The following is a 23,744-nucleotide window of genomic DNA, read 5'->3' as shown; positions in this document are numbered from 1 at the left end:
ATAGAACAGTCTTTTGGACTCTGTGGGAGAGGGAGAGGGTGGGAAGATTTGGGAGAATGGCATTGAAACATGTAAAAGATCATGTATGAAACGAGTTGCCAGTCCAGGTTCGATGCACGATTCTGGATGCTTGGGGCTGGTGCACTGGGACGACCCAGAGGGATGGTATGGGAAGGGAGGAGGGAAGAGGGTTCAGGATGGGGAACACATGTATACCTGTGGCAGATTCATTTTGATATTTGGCAAAACTAATACAATTATGTGAAGTTTAAAAATAAAATTAAATTAAAAAAATAAATAAATAAATAAAAATAATGCTTCTCCCTACAACTAAAGACAACTTAATTATTAAAATCCTAATTAGTACCTCACAGTTTAAATTTAAACAAGAAAGTATATGAGTCAAACTTTCTAAATTACAGCATGGGGAAATGACTATATGAAAGATGATGGAAACAACAACATAGTCAGAACAACAACAGAGCATTCAAAAAGGGTCCATCTTATTATACTGATTCATGGTGAGTGTCAGAGTTTTCTATTACCAAAGTCACGATGAATTCAGCCCCAAGTGGCAAAAGCTATCACGGGACTAAATACACAAGGGTTTACTTTTTTCACCTAGTATGAAATCTGCCAAGCAGTCAGTTGTTAATTTGTTCAGGTCCTCAATAATTCCACCAAGAAACCAGATACTTTCTATCTTTCCATTCTTATAGTTAAGTTTTAGCATCAGCTGGTCACAAGAGGTCTGCTAAAACTCCAGACATCATGTCTACATTCAAAGCAGGAAGAAGTGGGACTAGAAAAGAGTTGAAACAACCATACCTGTCCTTCTATTAAGTAAAGCAGATGCCTTTCTAGAGACTCAAAACACCTCTGTGTATGACTCTTTGGCCACAAGTGTGTGATTTTGACACCTCATGGCACAAATACACTAAATACATCATCTCACACTCACACATAGCTTTTCCTCATAGTTTATTTACCATGGAATTGAGTAGACATTTAGAAGTGTCTCCCATAATGAGTTTCAACAGCTTATGAAAAAAGCTACTCATCATTTGCACCATGATGACATGCAGAATTCTAAAAGAAAACATTATTTATGAGATCACTCTGATTCAAATATAGATGAAAATGAGGGAGGAAGACCCGTCAGGTGAATTATCCTCATGGATTCATTAAGATGCCATCAGATCAGATCAGATCAGATCAGTCACTCAGTCGTGTCCGACTCTTTAGACCCCATGAATCGCAGCACGCCAGGCCTCCCTGTCCATCACCAACTCCCGGAGTTCACTCAAACTCATGTCCATCAAGTTGGTGATGCCATCCAGCCATCTCATCCTCTGTCGTCCCCTTCTCCTCCTGCCCCCAATCCCTCCCAGCATCAGAGTCCAATGAGTCAACTCTTTGCATGAGGTGGCCCAAGTACTGGAGTTTCAGCTTTAGCACCATTCCTTCCAAAGAATACCCAGGGCTGATCTCCTTTAGAACAGACTGGTTGGATCTCCTTGCAGTCCAAGGGACTCTCAAGAGTCTTCTCCAACACCACAGTTCAAAACCATCAATTCTTCGGTGCTCAGCTTTCTTCACAGTCCAACTCTCGCATCCATACATGACCACAGGGAAAACCATAGCCTTGACTAGACGGACCTTTGTTGGCCAAGTATGTCTCTGCTTTTCAATATGCTATCTAGGTTGGTCATAACTTTTCTTCCAAGGAATAAGCATCTTTTAATTTCATGGCTTCAGTCGCTCAGTCACGTCCAACTCTTTGCAACCCCATGACTGCAGCATGCCAGCCCTCCCTGTCCATCACCAACTCCCAGAGTTTACCCAAACTCATGTCCATTGAGTCGGTGATGCCGTCCAACCATCTCATGCTCTGCCATCCCCTTCTCCTTGTGCCTTCAAACTTTCCCAGCATCAGAGTCTTTTCCAATGAGTCAACTCTTCGCATGAGTGGCCAAAGTACTGGAGTTTCAGCTTCAGCACTTTCCTTCCAAAGAACACCCAGGACTGATCTCCTTTAGGATGGACTGGTTGGATCTCCTTGCAGTCCAAGGGACTCTCAAGAGTCTTCTCCAACACCACAGTTCAAAAGCATCAATTCTTCAGTGCTCAGCCTTCTTCACAGTCCAACTCTCACATCCATACATGACCACAGGAAAAACCATAGCCTTGACTAGACGGACTTTTGTTGGCAAAGTAATGTCTCTGCTTTTCAATATGCTATCTAGGTTGGTCATAACTTTCCTTCCAAGGAGTAAGCATCTTTTAATTTCATGGCTGCAATCAACATCTGCAGTGATTTTGGAGCCCCAAAAATAAAGTCAGCCACTGTTTCCATTGTTTCCTCATCTATTTGACATGAAGTGATGGGACCAGATGCCATGATCTTAGTTTTCTAAATGTTGAGCTTTAAGCCAACTTTTTCACTCTCCTCTTTCACTTTCATCAAGGGGCTCTTTAGTTCTTCTTCTGCCCTAAGGGTGGTGTCATCTGCATATCTGAGGTTATTGATATTTCTCCCGGCAATCTTGATTCCAGCTTGTGCTTCCTCCAGCCCAGCATTTCTCATGATGTACTCTGCATATAAGTTGAATAAGCTGGGTGACAATATACAGCCTTGACATACTCCTTTTCCTAATTGGAACCAGTCTGCTGTTCCTTGTCCAGGTCTAACTGTTGCTATGGTTACTGTTCAAAAGGATATCCAGTCATATACTTAAATTTGTCTAAATGACACAAAACACTAGATCATAAATGCTTAAAATATTTTAAAAAATATTTAAATGTTTTCATATGTCCAGAAGTAAACTATGCCACTCTACTGTAGACTTCCTATTGGCAGGGCCAGTCCATTCTAAAGGAGATCAGTCCTGGGTGTTCTTTGGAAATACTGATGCTAAAGCTGAAACTCCAATACTTTGGCCACCTTATGCGAAGAGTTGACTCATTGGAAAAGACCCTGATGCTGGGAGGGATTGGGGGCAGGAGGAAAAGGGGATGACAGAGGATGAGATGGCTGGATGGCATCACCGACTCGATGGACGTGAGTTTGAGTGAACTCTGGGAGTTGGTGATGGACAGGGAGGCCTGGCGTGCTGCAATTCATGGGGTCGCAAAGAGTCGAACACGACTGAGTGACTGAACTGAACTGAACTGATATCCTACTCCACTCTTCATCCCCAGTACCTGGTACTTAGAATATGGTAGGCACTTAGTGCATTTAATAAATACTAGTCAAGTAAATAGATGAAAGAATTCAGGGTAAGAATAATGGATTTATACCCTAGTACTATATAGACACTGCCAAAAATGTTCTTATTGTCATAGTAACCAAAATTATAGAAAGATACTAATCTCAGGGATTCAGAAATAAAGGGGACAAATAAAAAGTAAAAAAACCCACACCTACACATTTTCTAATGTCTCTACAGTATCTAGTTAATTACAAGATACACTTTAAAACCAATATTTTTCATCTATATAAAGTTATTCATGTCTACAAATATGAGAATGCTTACTGGAGCCCATTTTGTCATAACACAAATAATGGAAACAAATATTTACCAAGAGGAGAATGTTTAAATAAATCATAGTGTATCCACAGTAGAGATTACTACTTAGCCACCAAAATGACTGAGAGGTCTAAATGTATTGTCATCAAGGGAAAAATAACAGAGTACAACTTACTTTGAATTTGAATGACCTCATTTGTGGAAAATGTCTGTGAACATTTTTCTCTATTAATAGTATCTGTAATAGCCATATATAAATGCTATGCAACTTATTAGAAATATATAGATATCTATTTGGAATATAAATTACCACTGGAGAGAGGAATAGGAGAGGAATAGGAGAGAATAAGCTGTAATAGGAAATTTTTCTTTTTATCCCACATTTTCCTGTGTGTGTATATACGTGTGTGTGTGTGTGTGTATATATATATATATATATATAATAATTAAACAAATAAAAATGGAGAAATTGAACTGCTGAAATAAAGGAACATCATTTTATAACAGTATTCTGATCTGATAAATTGCATACCTTGTACATTACTTAATATTTTTGAGCTTCAGTGTTTTACCCATAAAATGCATACAAATTTTCCCTCAATTTCTCTAAAGATTAGTAAACTATAAAACAAATAACTAGCATAGCATATACTAGACAGCACATTTTGCTCCACTGCTATTAATTATTCTCCTTATTATTTCCATTTGTGTTCTCCATTATCTCAGTCTTTACTTCTAAAAGTAAAAATATTTATTCAGTGCCTAATGCCAGAGGTAATTTAAAAGCACAAGACACTTTATGGTATTGTTAAAGTCAATTAAAAGAACTGCCTCTCCTGTTATTCTAACAAGTATTATGAAAAATATTAAAGCATCACATAAATGCTATTCTGGTATCCTTTTTTATGGAATTCACTGTTTCTAGCAGTATTAATACTAGCATGATTTAAAATTTTGACTGACTTTTAAAAAGAACAGATCTCAGGATTTTATTCTCAGAGCTACCTCCCTGTTTTTACTGCTATTCTTTTGTGTTACCATGGAAACAGCATTTATTTTTATGGTTATTTAGCTTTGAATTTTTAAAAGTAGCCCCAACCCCTAAAAATATTCAAATTTATTTCTCCTGCTTTTTACATAAAAGTCAAAACAAATGTTGTTTTTTCTTTTTTTAGGTTTTTTTTTTTTTTTTTTTTTTTTTTGCTCATTTACTTTTCTAAATCAAGGGACTTTATATTTCAGGACAGTAATACCTTTCACCATTTCTCCTTGCATGGATGTTTTGGTAGTTTGGTTTTTGTTAAATTTTGGAGATATCACAAAGAAACTTACTTTTCAGTAGTTCTTGGAAGTATCCAGCATACTCTTTCTCTCATCATTCCTAGCACTGGGCACAGTGCTTGGGATATTGTAGGCACCTAATAAAAATTAGTCAAGTAAATAGATGAAATAATGCGTGGATGTTTTTGTATCAGGAATACTGTGAAACAGGGTAGCAAGTGAAGAATTATTATTAAAATCAGCAGTTGATCATCTTGAGGTTTTCTCTTTAAAACTTTAGTAATCCAAGTCTTCTAGCTCTAATAACAAAATTTGATACTCTATTAATTCCTTTCTGTTCTTGAAATGCTTTCTTTACATTAGCAAACCATATCAAAATGATCATTACTTCAAAAGAATGAAAATAAATAAGAATATGATTAAAACTTGAATATAACATTTTACAAGTGAAAGAAAGAACTTACAATTTACTGGTAGAAAATATGTTACTAGAAGTTATGGAATTATCTTCTTTGTGTTTTTGAAAAGATGATGTGGATTCCTAGAACTAGTTTCATGTTACTGATGACTCAGATTTATATCTTCACCCTCAGACTCTCTCCTGAGCTCTGGAATCTGTTGCTAATTAATAACTAGAATTCTTTACTGGCATCTCAAAATTGAAGCTTTCCAAACTGTACTCATTCTCTTCCCCTTCATGCTATGCTATGCTAAGTCACTTCAGTCGTGTCTGACTCTGTGCGACCCCATAGGTGGCAGCCCACCAGGCTCCCCCGGTCCCTGGGATCTCCAGGCAAGAACACTGGAGTGGGTTGCCATTTCCTTCTCCAATGTCTGAAAGTGCAAAGTGAAAGTGAATCGCTCAGTCATGTCCGACTCCTAGCAACCCCATGGACTGCAGCCTACCAGGCTCCTCCGTCCATGGGATTTTCCAAGCAAGAGCACTGGAGTGGGGTGCCATTGCCTTCTCCCTTCCCCTTCATACAACCATACAAAATCAAAATCTGACATAGACACTCCTGAAATTTCATCGGTCCCCAAAGCCCCTATTTCTATGAAAATAATACCCCTTGACTCCTACCTGTAAGTCCTTTTAAAACCAGGATTTCTGTCTTTGTCCTGGCCTACATCTTCTTTCACCTGTGTGGTCAAAAAACAACAACTCATTATTTCCATATACCATAGGGAATTCCATAAATACATCCCATACATGTTACTTAGAATTAAATCAGATTAAACACTCCAGCAGTTCCTTACTGTCCAAAAATAAAGTAAAAATTCCCTAGTTATGACATTCAAAGCACCTCAAAATTTCATCCCCATATTGCTTTTCAGCAGTGTCCCTTGATGTTCTAATAGGTCCTTGTGCTCTAGACATGTTTGGTATGTCTTTATTCCCTGCATACTGTGTATTCTTATGTTTCTGCACTGTTCTAATTGCCCTATTGGCCAAATATGGCTCCACTCATAAGCTTAAGACATACTCACTGTTTAAAAGCCAAATAATTTAGCTTCTTTTCTGCTGCTGCTAAGTTGCTTCAGTCGTGTCCGACTCTGTGCGACCCCATAGACGGCAGCCCACCAGGCTCCCCCATCCCTGGGATTCTCCAAGCAAGAACACTGGAGTGGGTTGCCATTTCCTTCAGGACATATTTTAATGGATAAACTATAATTTAGATTCAATCAAACCTTTACTGTTTAAGACACAATGTTATTTATAACTTTTCACTGTTATAGTCCAGGCTCATTGGTACTCTTGTAGCTAAAACCTGGTGAGCTTCCATCTATATTTATTTCTTTAGAAATGTCTAGAAGTTAAGTTTGCTAGATCAAAAGTTATATATCATTATAAGGCTTTTAGTATAAAGTGACAAATTGTCCTCTTTAATATTTCACCAATAGGACAAACAGCTAAAATAGGAAGAGGCACTGTGATAGATACTTAACATTCATTATTCTTTTTGATTTTTACAATAATCTATGAAGTGCCTGCTGCTACTGCTGCTAAGTCACTTCAGTCGTGTCTGACTCTTAGCGACCCCATGGACTGCAGCCTACTAGGCTCCTCCATCCATGGGATTTTCCAGGCAAGAGTACTGGAGTGGGGTGCCATTGCCTTCTCCAATGAAGTGCCTAATGTTATTCTAATTTTTAAACTCCTCATGAGTTTAATGGAAACCTTGAGATTGATAATATGATTGAGGTGGTAAAGCCAGTTTGAACCAAAATCTGGCTGACTCCACACCAGTTTTATATTCACTGCATCTGCACTGATTCCCAACCACACTCTCCCAACACTGTGATCACAGTGGCCAACTCTAACGGGTGTTGTATTTCTCTTGTTTTTCACATTTGCCAATATAGTTTGGGAGAATCATTTTATCTTACTTTAAATCATATATCTAACAAAATCAATGCATGTAAGCATTTTTAAAGTTAGCTTTAGTACTTTATGAATTTCATAACCATGCTTTTGCTTATGTTTTCATTGGAGTTTGAGATGGCTCTTTGTTTCACTACTTATAAAAACACTTTATTATCTTCTGTTATACACATTAAATATATATTTCTGACTTGACAGTTTGTTTACATTGTATTTTCATATACAGACTTTTAAATAGTTTATCCCAATCAATATTTGCCTTTATGTTTTCTCTTTTTGATGTCAAAATACCGTGCTTTTTTACTGAGGTGCTTTTACATGATATTTAAGATTAAATAGGTCTTAGCCTCACTGGATATATACTAGATCTACTCAAAGATTAACACTAATTTTTAGTGACAATTTTAAGTAAAATTTATATAAACTTATATAAGTGAGTCAAAGTAGATTAATATAATATTTATAAAATAGCCATTTTACTTTGTTAAAATATCAATATAAAATTTTTGAAAATATATCTTTAAATCAAAGACAGGGAGAAAAGCAGCCTTTGTAAACACTGTACTTATTCCTTTTAAATACAAGGAACATAAAGTGATGGAAAAACACTCACATTTTAGCAAATGCATATATAATGTTTCTCTTTCTCCCTAGAGCCACTCATTTGGAGAGACCTAGAAAGCACATGGAAACAGTCTGTGTAATTTATTGCAGTACTTGATTCAGTCATTTTTCAAGGTAGCAAGTCTAGAGAAGCTTATGCTAGCCATTTATTAAAACCATATTGTCTGCCAAGATAAAGAGATCATTAGGTATTATCCATACTTTCATACAAATGTCTCCTCTTCCTCTAAAATTGTTATTTATACTTAAGAAGAATCCAACATTATGACAGGTGCATTACAAATTTTGATAGTAAACAAATACATCATTCTCTTCTTATTACAGACCCTCTCCTAGAGAAACTTAATTATTTTAGTAATGCTTTCTAATGTACTCATGGATTGTAATGGATACAGTCATTCAAGAGATATGTATTCATTTTAAATATTAGATTTTTATAAGTAAAGTTTACATCTTATAATTACTTATAAGCCATTTCTATAATAATTTGGTCCCCTTTTAGTAAACTGAATACTAGAATTAAAACTCACCAGGGATTTCACAAAGTAAAATCCCACAATGGCCATTAAATGTTAAAATAAGTTGGACACATGTGAGCCAGAAGAGGGCAGAGTTATTATAATTTCTGTAGAACTAGGGATTATTCCAAGAGCCTTTCAATCTCATTAATGCTTGGCTGGGAGAACTTGTCTTGTGTCTAGTAGGCTCAGTCTCCTATCAGGGGACTAAAAGATACTGAGGATGGAATGGCAAATTGGCTCAAGCACTCATTGACAAACACCCAACAAAGGTGGTTGTGCCAGTCTGTACAGATACTCTAGATGAGGTTAGTATATGATGTTAGTAGGAGAAAATATATACAAACATCTCACACTGACCTCGTTTTTCAGTGGGTCATGCAGGATCTATACTGTTCATCAAGTCCATCAATACAAGAGTTAGTTTCCTTTCAAGTAAGTCTCAGCAGGGCCTTCTATCATGGGATCAGTTTTGTATCCAAAAAAAAAAAAAACAAAAAACTTTGGGATACATAACAAGTCAGTGAGACCATTATTTCTATGCTACTCTGGTTATTCTTGATTCTTTTCATTCTATTTTCCCAGGAAATTAATCTTCTTAGATTTACCTTTATGGAAGCTCCAAAGTCATACCAATTCCTAAAAGCTTACACCCACTGCTTAAAACTGATTGATGCACATTTCTACTTAAATGACCAATTGTAACCTCAAACTCAGTATGTCTATGATTAACTCACCTTTCATCCAAAGCCCTTTTTCTTCAGTCTTTGTATTCATCTGTCTTTTACATTTTCTTCTTTTTTCTTTTCATATCCTGCTCTTCTCAAACTAAGCACTAAGCCTTATGAATGCTCTCTACTTGTCCTTCTTACCTATTCTTTTATTAATAATTCTACTTGCCAAATCTGGGCCTTTACTGCCTCATATTTGATTTATTACAATAGTTTTAGCAAAGCTCCAGCTTTTTCTCATATTTACTCGATCTCATTCGCTAATGAAGTGAGACTCCTTCAAAAATATCATTGCCAAATGGGAAAACAAAAATCTTTAATATCTCCAGTTATTACAACGTAAAATTAATTCTTTACCAAAGCTCTATAGTCTGATCCCTTCTTACCTTTGAAATTTTTATCTCCTGTTGCTCACCCATATAGACTCTTAACTTTATCATCTCTATTGAGTATAGCCAGAACAGACATTTTAAAAAATTGTTACCATTATCCATTTTTTAAAATCATATCTTTGCCTTTTCTTTTACCCACCTGACATCACCTTTCTCCATTTTTTCTAACTAAATTCTAGTTTACATAATTTCCTAGTTTATATCATTCATCTAGTCCCACTTCACCATCCTCCATGTAGTAATTCATTTTTTTCTGATTTTCAATACATACTGGTATTTCCTTTCTCTGAACTCACAATATTTTAAACTTTTTCTCAGTTTTAATTATTCATATATCATATCTCAATGTTTCTCTTACTTTGAGCTCTTATATTTTCATTCAATTATGTATGTTTGTTCTTACCTTCAAAAGCAAATGGTAAATTCTTCTTGAAGCAAGTATTAGTTGATTTCCTTTTCTTAATCCTTCTATAGTAATAAGTGCTTACTGAAAGAATGAATGGGTAAACAAATTCATACAAAAATTTAAAAGTTACTCAAAGACCTGCTATTAACATAGAAATAACTTCAAATTTTGGAAGAACCACATAAAGGAAAGTCTTCCTGGCAGATGAAACTGCTCTTACGAAAATGCCTAGATCTGAAGCTGTAGTAGGCTGAAAAATGACTTCCAAAGGGATCCACATCCTAAGCCTTGGAACCTGTGAATGTTATATGGCAGAAGACCCTGCAGATGTGATTAAGTTAAGCATCATGATATAGGGAGATTGTCTCAATTATGTGGTTGGCACTCAGTGCAACCACATGTATGCATATGAGAGGAAAGCAGAGGGGAATTTGACACACAGATGAGGAGAAAGAAATGTGACCAAGGAGGCAGAGATAGGAGTGATGTAGCCACAAGCAAGAAAAGCTAGGCTGTTGCCAGAAACGACAAGAGGCAAAGTACAGATGCTCCCCTAGCGCCACCAGAGAAAGCACTGCCTTGCTGGTACCATAACACAATGAAGTGAAATTGATTTCAAATGCCTGACCTCCAGAACTGTGAGGGAATAAATTACCATTGTTTTAGGTCATCATGTTTGTGGTAATTTGTTTCAGTAGCCACAGGAAAATAACGTTCAGTTCAGTTCAGTTGCTCAGTCATGTCCAACTCTTTGCGACCACATGAAACGCAGAACGCCAGGCCTCCCTGTACATCACGAACTCTCGGAGTTTACTCAAACTCATGTCCCTTGAGTCGGTGGTGCCATCCAACCATCTCATCCTCTGTTGTCACCTTCTCCTCCTGCCCCCAATCTCTTCCAGATTAGGGTCTTTTCCAATGAGTCAACTCTTCGCATGAGGTGGCCAAAGTATTGGAGTTTCAGCTTTAGCATCAGTCCTTCCAGTGAACACTCAGGACTGATCTCCTTCAGAATGGACTGGTTGGAACTCCTTGCAGTCCAAGGGACTCTCAAGAGTCTTCTCCAACACCACAGTTCAAAAGCATTAATTCTTCAGCACTCACCTTTCTTCACAGTCCAACTCTCACATCCATACATGACCACTGGGAAAAACCATAGCCTTGACTAGACGGACCTTTGTTGATAAAATAACATCTCTGCTTTTTCATATGCTATCTAGGTTGGTCACAACTTTCCTTCCAAGGAGTAAGCTGCTTTTAATTTCATGGCTGCAGTCACCATCTGGACTGATTTTAGAGCCCAAAAAAATAAAGTCTGACACTGTTTCCACTGTTTCCCCATCTATTTCCCATGAAGTGATGGGACCAGATGCCATGATCTTCGTTTTCTGAATGTTGAGCTTTAAGCCAAATTTTTAACTCTCCTCTTTCACTTTCATCAAGAGGCTTTTTAGTTCCTCTTCACTTTCTGCCATAAGGGTGGTGTCATCTGCATATCTGAGGTTATTGATATTTATTGATATAATATTATTGATATAATATGTTGATATTATATATTGATATATTGATATTAAATATCAATATATTGATAACATTACATATCAATATATTAATATTAAATATTAAATATATTGATACTATATATCAATATTATTGATATATTATATCAAGATATATTGATAATCTTGATTCTAGCTTGTGCTTCTTCCAGCCCAGTGTTTCTCATGATGTACTCTGCACATAAGTTAAATAAGCAGGGTGACAATATACAGCCTTGACGTACTCTTTTTCCTATTTGGAACCAGTCTGTTGTTCCATGTCCAGTTCTAACTGTTGCTTCTTGACCTGCATATAGGTTTCTCAAGAGGCAGGTCAGGTGGTCTGGTACTCCCATCTCTTTCAGAATTTTCCACAGTTTATTGCGATCCACACAGTCAAAGGCTTTGGCATAGTCAATAAAGCAGAAATACATGTTTTTCTGGAATTCTCGCTTTTTCGATGATCCAGCGGATGTTGGCAATTTGATCTCTGGTTCCTCTGCCTTTTCTAAAACCAGCTCGAACATATGGACGTTCACAGTTCATGTATTGCTGAAGCCTGGCTTGGAGAATTTTGAGCATCACTTTACTATCCTGCGAGATGAGTGCAATTGTGTCGTAGTTTGAACATTCTTTGGCATTGCCTTTCTTTGGGATTGGAATGAAAACTGACGTTTTCCAGTCCTGTGGCCACTGCTGAGTTTTCCAAATTTGCTGGCATATTGAGTGCAGCACTTTCACAGCATCATTCTTTAGGATTTAAAAGAGCTCACCTGGAATTTCATCACCTCCACCAGCTTTGTCAATAGTGATGCTTTCTAAGGCCCACTTGACTTCACATTCCAGGATGTCTGGCTCTAGGTGAGTAATCACACCATCATGATTATCTGGGTCATGAAGATCTTTTTTGTATAGTTCTTCTGTGTATTCTTGCCACCTCTTAATACCCTCTGCTTCTGTTAGGTCCATTTCTGTCCTTTATCGAGCCCATCTTTGCATGAAATGTTCCCTTGGTATCTCTAATTTTCTTGAAGAGACCTCTAGTCTTTCCCATTCTGTTCTTTTCCTCTATTTCTTTGCATAGATCACTGAGGAAGGCTTTCTTATCTCTCCTTGCTATTCTCTGGAACTCTGCCTTCAAATGGGAATATCTTTCCTTTTCTCCTTCGCTTTTTGCTTCTCTTCTTTTCACAGCTATTTGTAAGGCCTCCTCAGACAACCATTTTGCTTTTTTGCATTTATTTTCCATGGGGATGATCTTGATCCCTGTCTCCCGTACAATGTCATGAACCTCCATCCATAGTTCATCAGGCACTCTGTCTATCAGATCTAGTCCCTTAAATCTATTTGTCACTTCCACTGTATAATCATAAGGCATTTGATTTAGGTCATACCTGGATGGTCTAGTGGTTTTCACCACTGTCTTCAATTTCAGTCTGAATTTGCCAATAAGGAGTTCATGGTCTGAGCCACAGTAAGCTCCCAGTCTTGTTTTTGCTAACTGTATAGAGCTTCTCCATCTTTGGCTGCAAAGAATATAATCAATCTGATTTTGGTGTTGACCATCTGGTGATGTCCATGTGTAGTCTCCTCTTGTGTTTTGAAAGAGGGTGTTTGCTATGACTAGTACATTCTCTTGGCAAAATTCTATTAGCCTTTGCCCTGCTTCATTCCATACTCCAAGGCCAAATTTGCCTGTTACTCCAGGTGTTTCTTGACTTCCTACTTTTGCATTCCAGTCTCCTATAACGAAAAGGACATCTTTTTTGGCTGTTAGTTCTAAAAGGTCTTGTAGGTCTTCATAGAATCATTCAACTTCAGCTTCTTCAGTGTTACTGGTTGGGGCATAGGCTTGGATTACTGTGATATTGAATGGTTTGCCTTGGAAACGAACAGAGATCATTCTGTTGTTTTTGAGATTGCATCCAAGTACTGCATTTCTTACTCTTTTTTGACTATGATGGCTGCTCCATTTCTTCTAAGGGATTCTTGCCCACAGTAGTAGATATAATGGTCATCTGTGTTAAATTCACCCATTCCAGTCCATTTTAGTTCACGGATTCCTAGAATGTCAACGTTCACTCTTGCCATCTCCTGTTTGACCACTTCCAATTTGCCTTGATTTGTGGACCTAATATTCCAGGTTCCTATGCAATATTGCTCTTTACAGCATTGGATCTTGCTTCTATCACCAGTCACATCCACAGCTGGGTATTGTTTTTGCTTTGGCTCCATCCCTTCATTTTTTCTGGAGTTGTTTCTCCACCAATCTCCAGTAGCATATTGGGCCCCTACCGACCTGGGGAAATAACGTGGGTCCTCACAAACACAACTTCAAGAACTCTCAAGCTCAGTGTTCTTAAGCAATCCATTCCTTCAGAGAAGAGATTTAAGATAAGAAACCTTCCTCAAAGTTATAGACATATACTACTCTATATTGCTGCTTCAAGAAATCAAGTGGTAGGTACAAAGAATGGCTCTAAATTACACTTTTAGAATATTTTAAATATACAAAATTTGGTTTTGGATATTCCATTTTAACCTCAGTTTGTATCTGTTCTATTTTAGTGCAATTGTAGTAATAAATAAAATTGTCAATAGCTCTATATTGATAAAGTTTTTCAAATATAAAAAAGTGAATACATATTGAATTATATCCTTTTCCATTAATAGTTAATAAATTATGCATAAGTCTTAAAACTGTTTTTTTTCAAATCTTAATTCAAGAACTGAGCAATCAAAAAGTAACATTTTCTTAATCCAAAAAATTATATTTATTTTTGTATTAATATTAAAGAAACATCTAGTAAGCTTGGAGTTAATTAAAACTTAGAGGAACTTAAACTTATCATCTTATTTTACCTAGTTCTGCCTATTCAGAGTGTTTCCTGGCACAGAAATAAATGTAAAATCTGTTGTGTTCAATCCTTTTCTTCCCCGGTGGAGTTACTCAAAGATTGTGAGACTGTTTTATTAATATTCTCAAAAAAATGAGCACTAATATTATCTATTTCTTAGATAAAGCTTTTCCTCTAAGTGTTGTACAGTCTAATTTTATGTATTTCTACTTAATGATAGATAATAACATCTATCACATATGACACTTTTTTAAAAGCTATCTAAAAATTGGCAATGCAAGTCAATGTAGAAAGCACTTTTACTGTCTTACTGTAATGTGCTTAAAATTAATACCTGAAATCCTTCATTCCTTTAAATAAGCAACAACTTTGGCTCCAAGCTTTCTAGCTGTAAGTACAACACTGGTTATATGAGTCATTGGGTCAATAATATAAAAACAAATCAGCATCCAAAAGATTCAATTACTTCTGGTGTTGAGACGATAAAACTGTCTACCCTGATTCTGGAGAGACAGTGGACTAAACTTGGAGGAGACAACAATCTTTAGGAAGGCATATGAGGAAATGACGATGGATGACAAAGTATGTCTGTGCACACAGAAGGACAAAGAAATAATCTATTAATCAATTAAAGTGTATCAATATCAGCTCATGCTTTAAGGTGCTTAAAATTAAATTTCTATAAAATTTAAATATTAAAGTGCTTTAAGATCTTTGGGAGAATTCACATAAATTTGTATCTATTTTATTAATGACATTTACAGAATATTTTGCAAAGTGTCCTTCAAAATGTGAACTATCACACATTTTCATAAAGTAAAAAATTTAATACTACTATAATCTTACAAAATGAACACATACAAAAAAAATACACACACACACATGCATATATACTTCTCCTATTGCATATCACCAATAGAGCTTTTCTTACTGACAAGGGTATACTGTTAGTTGAAATACCTACTGAAAGAAAAATATTTTGCTACTAGCAGTATCAGTCTGCTCCCTCAGTCCACTATGCATTTTTTCTGAAGCTCCTGTTACTTAGAGATGGACTACAGACTTGCTGCTAACTTCACAAGACTACAGACTTTCTGCTAGGTCTGTCTCCATTAAACAATTTAGTTCTAGCAGAACCTTTCTCCTCTGTACTTTTTTCCAATCTTCTGAACCTCATCCCTTTATCTATTTTGTCTTCAAATGTTTTTTTATCCTGTCTTATGCCTAATTCTTGATTTAGCACCCTTGCCTTAATCATTAACCTGAGCTTTCTTGTTCATTTTCCTGCCAAAATTTTAGTTTGTTTATTAAAAAATGTAATGGATTAAATGCACAAATCTACTATATATGAAGAATATTAAGGTTCTTTGAATGATACCCTCTTCTCCCTCAAAGAGTGTACATGCATAAGTTTTACTGAAGATAAAAGTAATTATTTTAAATTACCACTTGAAGCAATCTGTAATAGCTAAAATAATTTTATCTTGGCTTACTCTAGTAGAAAAGGCCACTTTATTAGTTTCTAAGTAAGGTAAATAATGTCTGTAGTTTCTAAATTAACAGTGTTGGCCAGTTTCATATTCACCAGAAGAATCTATACTCAAGATTATTTGCTTTCTTATACCTAAGATATTCTTTATCTTACTGTATTTCCCAATTATATCCTAGTTAATAAAATCTTACAGTATTCAAACAAAGTAGTGGGTAAGGGTATTCCCAGGGTTATTTTTTTCTTTCAAATATGAAAACTTGTGTTTTGGGGAAAGAAAAGATAACACAAGTAAGCTTAGATAACATAAAACTGGATGAGAAATTTATGTTCAAATATCTGACTAATCAATGCAAGGAAGAGAAAGTTCAGGAAAAGGGAAAAAAGTAGACAAATGTGCAAGTCAAATAAAATATCCAGTAATATATTATCAAGTATAATAGCACCAAGATTTTCAAGGCATTCTTTGCTTAATACTCACCAATATTTAAAGGCATTTTTTGCTGAATATTCATGAATTTTTAAAAGAAGTCATCATATATAAGATTTTATTGCATACAACTCAGAGAGGCTAATCAAATGCAAGCTTATAAACTTATAGGGCTGAAAATAAAATGTTTTAAATATTTCATTTGTTCATGATTAACTATATATCCCATATATATTTTGCCTTGTTGTTAGAAATGCAGATATAACAATAGTGACAGGATAGCAACAAAATATCTTCCACATTTTAATGGCACTAATTATTGGCCTAAATAATATAATGGTCCCAATATATATTATTTAAATAAAAAGCAGTTACATCTGAGATATCATGGCATTGTCATCACTTTTCTGTATAAATTATGAAGAACAAATATTTCTAATTTTTATTAGGTATTTCTCCTAGTTAACAATCTAATCTCATCTTTAGAAACTATTGGTTTTACATCTATGGAAGTATACCTTTGCATGAAATAATTTTTTTCTTTATTTTTCTAGGATTAACTGCATCCTACACTAAATTGAAGTATATATCATCAGTACAAGTTGGTTTAGTTATTAGTATTATTTAAGCTCTTCATGAGGATTCCCAGGTGGTGCTAGTGGTAAAGAACTTGCCTGCCAATGCAGGAGATTTGAGACTTGGGTTCAATCCTTGGGTTGGGAATATCCCCAGGAGGAGAACATGGCAACCCATTCCAGTATTCTTGCCTGGAGAATTCCATGGACAGAGGAGACTGGCAGGCTACAGTCCCTAGGGTCGCACGGAGTCAGACATGACTGAAGCAATTTAGCATGCAGGATGGAACTTGAGCAAGAACTTTCATTGTTAAAAGCATCTGAAATTTGTGCTTTTTCATAGTAGTAAAATCTGAGGAATGCAGTCTAATAAAAGAGAGAAAAATAAACTGTTAAAGAGGTAACAATTACACCAATTAAAATACTATGTAGTTATACTGTATTTGGTTTCTTTGTTTAATCTGATTTACAAGAAAATGTTCAAGAATCAACAGAAAATAATGTGACTACATCGAGGCTTCATAACAATAGCTATTCAATATATAACTAGGTAATAACTGTCCTCTGTTTGGCCGTGCCACCTGTACTTTCAAAGCAGAAGCTGGACTTTAAACTTTTTTAGAAAAAATGTGATATCTGTATTTTTATTTTTTATTTTTTTGTTTTAGCTATTTCAGCTTTATTTGGATTGTGATAAGAACGTGAGCTCTGGAATGAGATAAATTTGAGTTCTGACACTTACTAGCTGTTTGAATTTATGTAAGTCATTCAGTTCAGTTCAGTCACTCAGTCATGTCTGACTCTTTGCAACCCCATGAATCGCAGCATGCCAGGCCTCCCTGTCCATCACCAACTCCCAGAGTTCACTCAAACTCACGTCCATCGAGTCGGTGATGCCATCCAGCCATTTCATCCTCTGTCATCCCCTTTTAAATTATATTTATATTTTTATGTAGGTGGACTGTTGTCTCTTACCTCTCTCTATATATTAATATGCATGTGTATATATATGTATGTAAAATTCTGTTTAAATCTACTTCCACTTTTCAATGAGATTAAATATAAATAAGTAAATAGGCAGAGAATCCCAACCCTCAATACCAATGGGAATACAAAAAAATGATTCTTGAAACAAAGAAGATTTGTACTGTTATACAGAAGGCATTCAGAGAAAAAAAGATCTGATAAGGACAGGGGTGAGTCTAAAAGGCTTCACAAAGCTGTCAGGGAGCACAGAAAATGGAGTGTGTGCAAGGACAGCAAGGATACTGGCCTTAATGGAGTCGAAGGCCTGGACAAGGCAGAGTGGAAAATTAAGCTTTATTAGTAGTAGAGCTCAGCTCCTAAGAGAATGTAAATGTCAAGCAAGGAAATTTTGACTCGAGGGGACAAAAAGAGCAATAATCTTTCAGACTGCAAAGGTTGCCAAAGGATAGCTTGTAACCTATTTCTAATACAACCTCATGAAATACTTGCACATGTACTTTTGTTATTAAAAATGGCATGGTGAATGTGGCCAAAATGAAAAGGGCTTTTTTTCTTGTTATTTAGTACCAAGAATAATTTCACCACAAGCAGAGCCACACTGTAGAACTTTTTGTCAGTTCATTTATTTTATTCTGTTGTAAAAGGACTTGATCCAATACTGAGCAGGAAGCTACATGTGGTATGCAGAGAAATGATACCTTTTCATTAAAGGATAAAAGGCTTTGGTAGGTTACCATGGAAACAACCTAGAGTCTACTCCAATTTCTAGTAAAGAATCCTAGTCTTCTAATGAAAACCTACCAGATATATTTCTACTCTCTCTCTCTAGTTGCTAACTTTCTAAATAGATTTTGAGTTGTTTTTTTTAATTACTATTTAAAAGAAGTAAAATGTGTTTATCTGGCTGCTGCTGCTAAGTCGCTTCAGTCGTGTCCGACTCTGTGCGACCCCATAGACGGCAGCCCACCAGGCTCCCCTCTCCTTGGGATTCTTCAGGCAAGAACACTGGAGTGGGTTGCCATTTCCTTCTCCAATGCATGAAAGTGAAAAGTGAAAGTGAAGTTGCTCAGTCGTGTCCGACTCTTAGCGACCCCATGGACTGCAGCCCACCAGGCTCCTCGGTCCATGGGATTCTCCATGCAAGAGTACTGGAGTGGGGTGCCATTGCCTTCTCCATTATCTGGCTGAGCTATGCAGAAATTGTTTGAAAGACACTTCCCTCTGCCTCCTCCAAAAACAGAGCAGCCTGCCAATTCAGAGGTGCATTGCCTGGCTGTTGTAACACCAAAGAAGGATTAAAGTGGTATCTGGAGGTCACAAGGACCAATGTTCAATTCACATCTTACATGCTGATGACACCAAGTGCCATTTCTAAGTGGTGAAAATTATCACATTACAATTTGCCACTACAGAGATCTTCTGTTCATTCAGTGAGTGAAACAAGGAGCCTATAAGCTGGATATATTTTTTACTATAAGAATCTTAATGCATTACATATAAATCTAATTTAAAGACATGGCCCTGGTTTTAGACTGAGGTTTTTAGAGACATGTTAATATTGATCTCTAAGATCTACTATAAAGAGTTCCAAATGGTTTATGGAGACAATCCCAGCTCTAGAATATGGGATTTATCTCTCCTCCCCAGTTGTGTGTGCATTGTGCTTAATGACTTGCTTTTAAAGAGTAGAATACAGAAGGGCTTGGTACTGACTTTCCAGTGGAGAAACCTGCCAAATGCTATCTTAGGTTAGTATTCAAGGTTCTATGCTGTGAGTCATGTTAATACCAAGAACCCTTGATAAAAACTGAGGAGAATGGTATTTCACTTTTGTGATCTTCCCCAAAAAACCTATAACCCCAATCAAATCATGAGGTGAACATTAGACAAACCCAAACTGAGGTGCACTCCACAAAATACCTAACTAGTGCTCCTCATAACTGTCAGTCATCAAATAGGTTAAAGTCTCAGCAGCCGTCAGAGCTGGCTAAGGAGATATGATGGCAACGTGTAATGTGGTATCCTGGATTGGGTGCTGGAAAAGCGAGCATAGGATCATATGGGAACTTTAAGGAAAACCCTGTGAAAGCTGAATAAAGATTGGAGTTTAATTTTTAAAATATCCCAGAAGCAAAATATTAACTATGTGGAAAGAACATGGGATATATGAGGTCTGACAGACCACAGTTCAAAGACATATTCTCCCACTTGCAAAATGAATGACTTGGAATTTACCTAACCTTTTCAAACCTCATATTCCTTATTTTAAAAAGTAAAATTATAATACTAACCCTGAAAAGTTATTAAAGAAACATATAATTTATAATATGTGCTGTATCATATTTATGTGTCTTTATGCTTAGTCGCTCAGTCATGTCAGACTCTTTGCTATCCCATGGACTGTAGCCCACCAGGCTCCTCTGTTCATGGAATTTTCCAGGCAAAAATAATGGAGTGGGTTGCCATTTCCTACTCCACAGGATCTTCCTGACCAGGGATCGAGTCTGCGTCTTCCGCACTGGAAGGCAGATTCTTTACCAGTGCGCCAGGTAGAAGCCCACATCATACTTAATATCCTAATATTTAATATGACTGCTATCTTGCCACATACATGGCAGGTTATCCTGAAATGTCTGCTTTCTCTCCTTCCACCTGCTTCTAGGCTGACATTCAAAAGACCAGAATCTGTCGCCTTGCCTGATAGTTTTCTCTGCCAGAGGCTATTCTGCCCACCTTGTCACACCTGGGGAATTAATCAACTCTACTCCCTGGAAGTACACCTCAGGCAAAAGTGGAGGGCAGGTGGTATAATTATCTCAGCTTCTTCACTCTTCCAGGGAACTGAATCTGAGGCTTGTTTTATCTGGTTGCCCGAGTTTCCCAACAGGATTAAGTTCCAGCTACCTATAGTGTAAATAATTTGTAATGTACCCTTTATTGGCTGCTATGCCTTCCCTGCATTCCAACCCATATTTCTTGGGATCATCTACATAGTAAATTACTTGCACTTGAATCCTTGTTCAACATCAGCTTCTGGAGGAAGCCAAACTACATCTTAATTTAGCCAAACTGATCTTAGTTGGTAGCAATGATGAACTGTCATAAGTAGGATTTCTTTAAGCTTAAAATCACCTAGAAAAATTCAGTATTATTTGATTCAGTGCAAATGTTTTGGTAATAATATGAAGGTGAATTTTTTTTAATTATGTCTAATTTAAACTAAAGGTAGTTTTACCTGTGTGGGTAAGAAGCAGTTATAGCAGATACCCAATAAAACTATCTTTGTGCTATCTTAAGGATATTATAATTTGCCTTTTGAGACATTTTAATATACTTAATCATTTTTCTCTAATTATGTGCCACATACCAGAGTTATAGCAAGTATCTAAATAACACAATGTATGTGAAAAGGCCTTGAAATTATATTAAATATCAGTAAAAATGTATTCATAGATGATATCACAAAATCCCTTATGATTAATTTGGGGCTAATAAAACAAATAACTAAAATGAATATATAATCTATATATACATATGTGTGTGTGCATGTTTGTCATGTGAATGACATTATTGCTGCTATGTTTATTTACATTCACAGACATAAATGAGTAAGAACCTTAAAGACTAGCTATCTTGATTCTCCACCATTCCAAGTAGTGATACAGTCATAAAGGCAAAGTGAAGTGAAAGTTGCTCAGTTGTGTCCAACTCTTTGTGACCCCATGGACTAAACAGTCCATGGAATTCTCTAGGCCAGAGTACTGGAGTGGGTAGCCTTTCCCTTCTCCAGAGTGCCGGGGTCCAGCCCCGGTGGATCCAGGGAATTCGAAGCGGGGACGGCGTCGGCGAGGATCAGGAAACAACTGCTTAATTAAACGTTAATTAAGGATATAAAGAGTAATAGAATAAGGATAGCTCAGTAGGAAAATTCAGTGAAGAAAAGAGGCTGAAATAAGGATAGCTCAGTGAGGAAATTCAGTGGAGAAAAGAGGCTGAATAATTCAGCCAGAAGGTGAGAGAAAGAACGACATGGGGAGACCAAGTTTCGGTGAACAAGGCCCGCACTTTATTTTCCAAAGTAGTTTTTATACCTTAAGTTATGCATAGAGGATAATGGGGGAAGGGGTAGAGTCATGCAGCAAGCCAGGCCTTCTTCCTGCAAACTTATACGCAAAAGCTTAGGTGATTTGCATCATCTTCTGGCCCAGAGGCCTATTAACATTTTAAGACCCTTTCTTCAGAAAACTTATTTTTCTCTAAAGGTGATTGGTCAGGAGCCACCCTCCAAAAGCATTAGATAAAGTTGCATTCCTACAGACCAAAGGTGTGGTGGGCTATAACAAGAAAAAGAATTAACTCAAGGGTCCCAGGTTACAAACATTAAAGCTACTATTTACATCAATTATATTAATCAATACACTGCCAGGGACACAGCAGGTAAGGGATATGGAAACTCAGCAGCAAACATTGGCCCAACAAGTGAAAATCCCTTCACCAATACAATTTCTAATCAATCTTTTAACTGCTCAAAGGAATCTGTATTTAGACAGTTTAAAACATCTCATGCCTCTCACAGTTGGGAGGCTCTGAGCAATCACATGTGGCCGCAAAAACCTATTCAGGCAGGCTAGAGGATTTCCAAAGGAGTTTGTAGGTTGAAACACTGTCACACCCAGGAATTATTAACTGGAGCTGTAAGTTAACTCTTTTTTTCAGAGAGAGGTAGTGGGGGACAGCCCCCCTTAAAGTCAGAGGTGTAGGTGAGAGCACAAAGCAGAAAGTAGGCAGACTCTGGTTTTGGGGGTAGATGCTCGAGAATTTCCAGGGGGACTCCTGAGGCTCGATCCCGCCTTTGCCTATGCCGAGCCTCCTTCCTCATGACCTTTGTCATGGGTGGAGCTATGGGTGGAGCTCCTCACGCTGGCTCACGGCAGTGATAGAATTCCAGTTGAGCTATTCCAGATCCTGAAAGATGATGCTGTGGAAAGTGCTGCACTCAATATGCAATATGCACTCAATATGCAATATGCCGGCTCCCGGCACCAGAGGATCTTTCCAACCCAGGGATCGAACCCAGGTCTCCCACATTGCAGGCAGATTCTTTACCAGCTGAGCCACAAGGGAAGCCCAAGAATACTGGACTGGGTAGCCTATCCCTTCTCCAGCAGATCTTCCCAACCCAGGAATCAAACTGGGGTCTCCTGCATTGCGGGTGGATTCTTTCACCATCTGAGCTATGAGGGAAGCCCTCATAAAGACAAAGTATGTATTAAACCACTCCAGTACTCTTGCCTGGAAAATCCCATGGTTGGAGGAGCCTGGTAGGCTGCAGTCCATGGGGTCGCTGAGAGTCGGACACAACTGAGCGACTTCACTTTCACTTTTCACTTTCATGCACTGGAGAAGGAAATGGCAACCCACTCCAGTGTTCTTGCCTGGAGAATCCCAGGGACAGGGGAGCCTGGTGGGCTGCCAGACGTCTATGGGGTCGCACAGAGTCGGACACGACTGAAGCGACTTAGCAGCAGCAGCAGCCCATAACTGAAGACAATCCCATCCAAGAATTCACACAGCCAATTTGTTACAGAAAATACAATGAGGACACCAAGAACAGAGTTCAAGTAGGTAGGAAGAGTGAAGGAAACTCTTAAAGAAATCTTGGCTCTCACTTGTATGTCTGTGTATCAAATTCAAAGTTTCATGAAGGGCCTGTATAATTCGGATAAAGCCTGAAACCTTTAACATTCTCAAAAGTATTAGTTGACTAAATAGATGGATTAATTACTGAATGAATAAATAATACAGACGTAGCACAGGAGAAAAGTGTTCCTCATGGTGATAGGAATTTAGTTTTTTCATGTATCTCCTTTACCTTGATGGTCACTCTCTTCATATTCTATTGTTGCATAACAAATTACTACAAATTAAGTGGATTACAACAACACAAAAGTATTACCTCACAGTGCCACAGGACAGAAATTCAGGTGCAGCATGGCTGGGTT

The 23,744-nt window shown here is 37.2% G+C and overlaps 1 protein-coding gene and 1 long non-coding RNA gene across 4 annotated transcripts in view; one reads left to right on the top strand and one right to left on the bottom strand.

Annotated features, from left to right (window-relative positions):
* Positions 1-23,744, top strand: part of GALNT13 (polypeptide N-acetylgalactosaminyltransferase 13) — a 962,305-nt gene that overhangs the window by 915,170 nt on the left and 23,391 nt on the right. The gene's annotated exons all lie outside the window — the stretch shown is intronic.
* LOC112582169 lies at positions 4,711-10,654 on the bottom strand. The gene is made up of 5 exons (XR_003106733.3): positions 9,863-10,654; positions 8,697-8,791; positions 7,808-7,868; positions 5,893-5,951; positions 4,711-4,948 (listed from the first exon to the last, which is right to left on the bottom strand). It is a non-coding gene; the product is annotated as an uncharacterized LOC112582169 (long non-coding RNA).

This window comes from Bubalus bubalis, chromosome 2, assembly GCF_019923935.1.
Source record: "Bubalus bubalis isolate 160015118507 breed Murrah chromosome 2, NDDB_SH_1, whole genome shotgun sequence".
In the NCBI taxonomy this organism is placed as follows: domain Eukaryota; kingdom Metazoa; phylum Chordata; class Mammalia; order Artiodactyla; family Bovidae; genus Bubalus; species Bubalus bubalis.
This window is presented reverse-complemented; position numbering and strand designations above follow the sequence as displayed.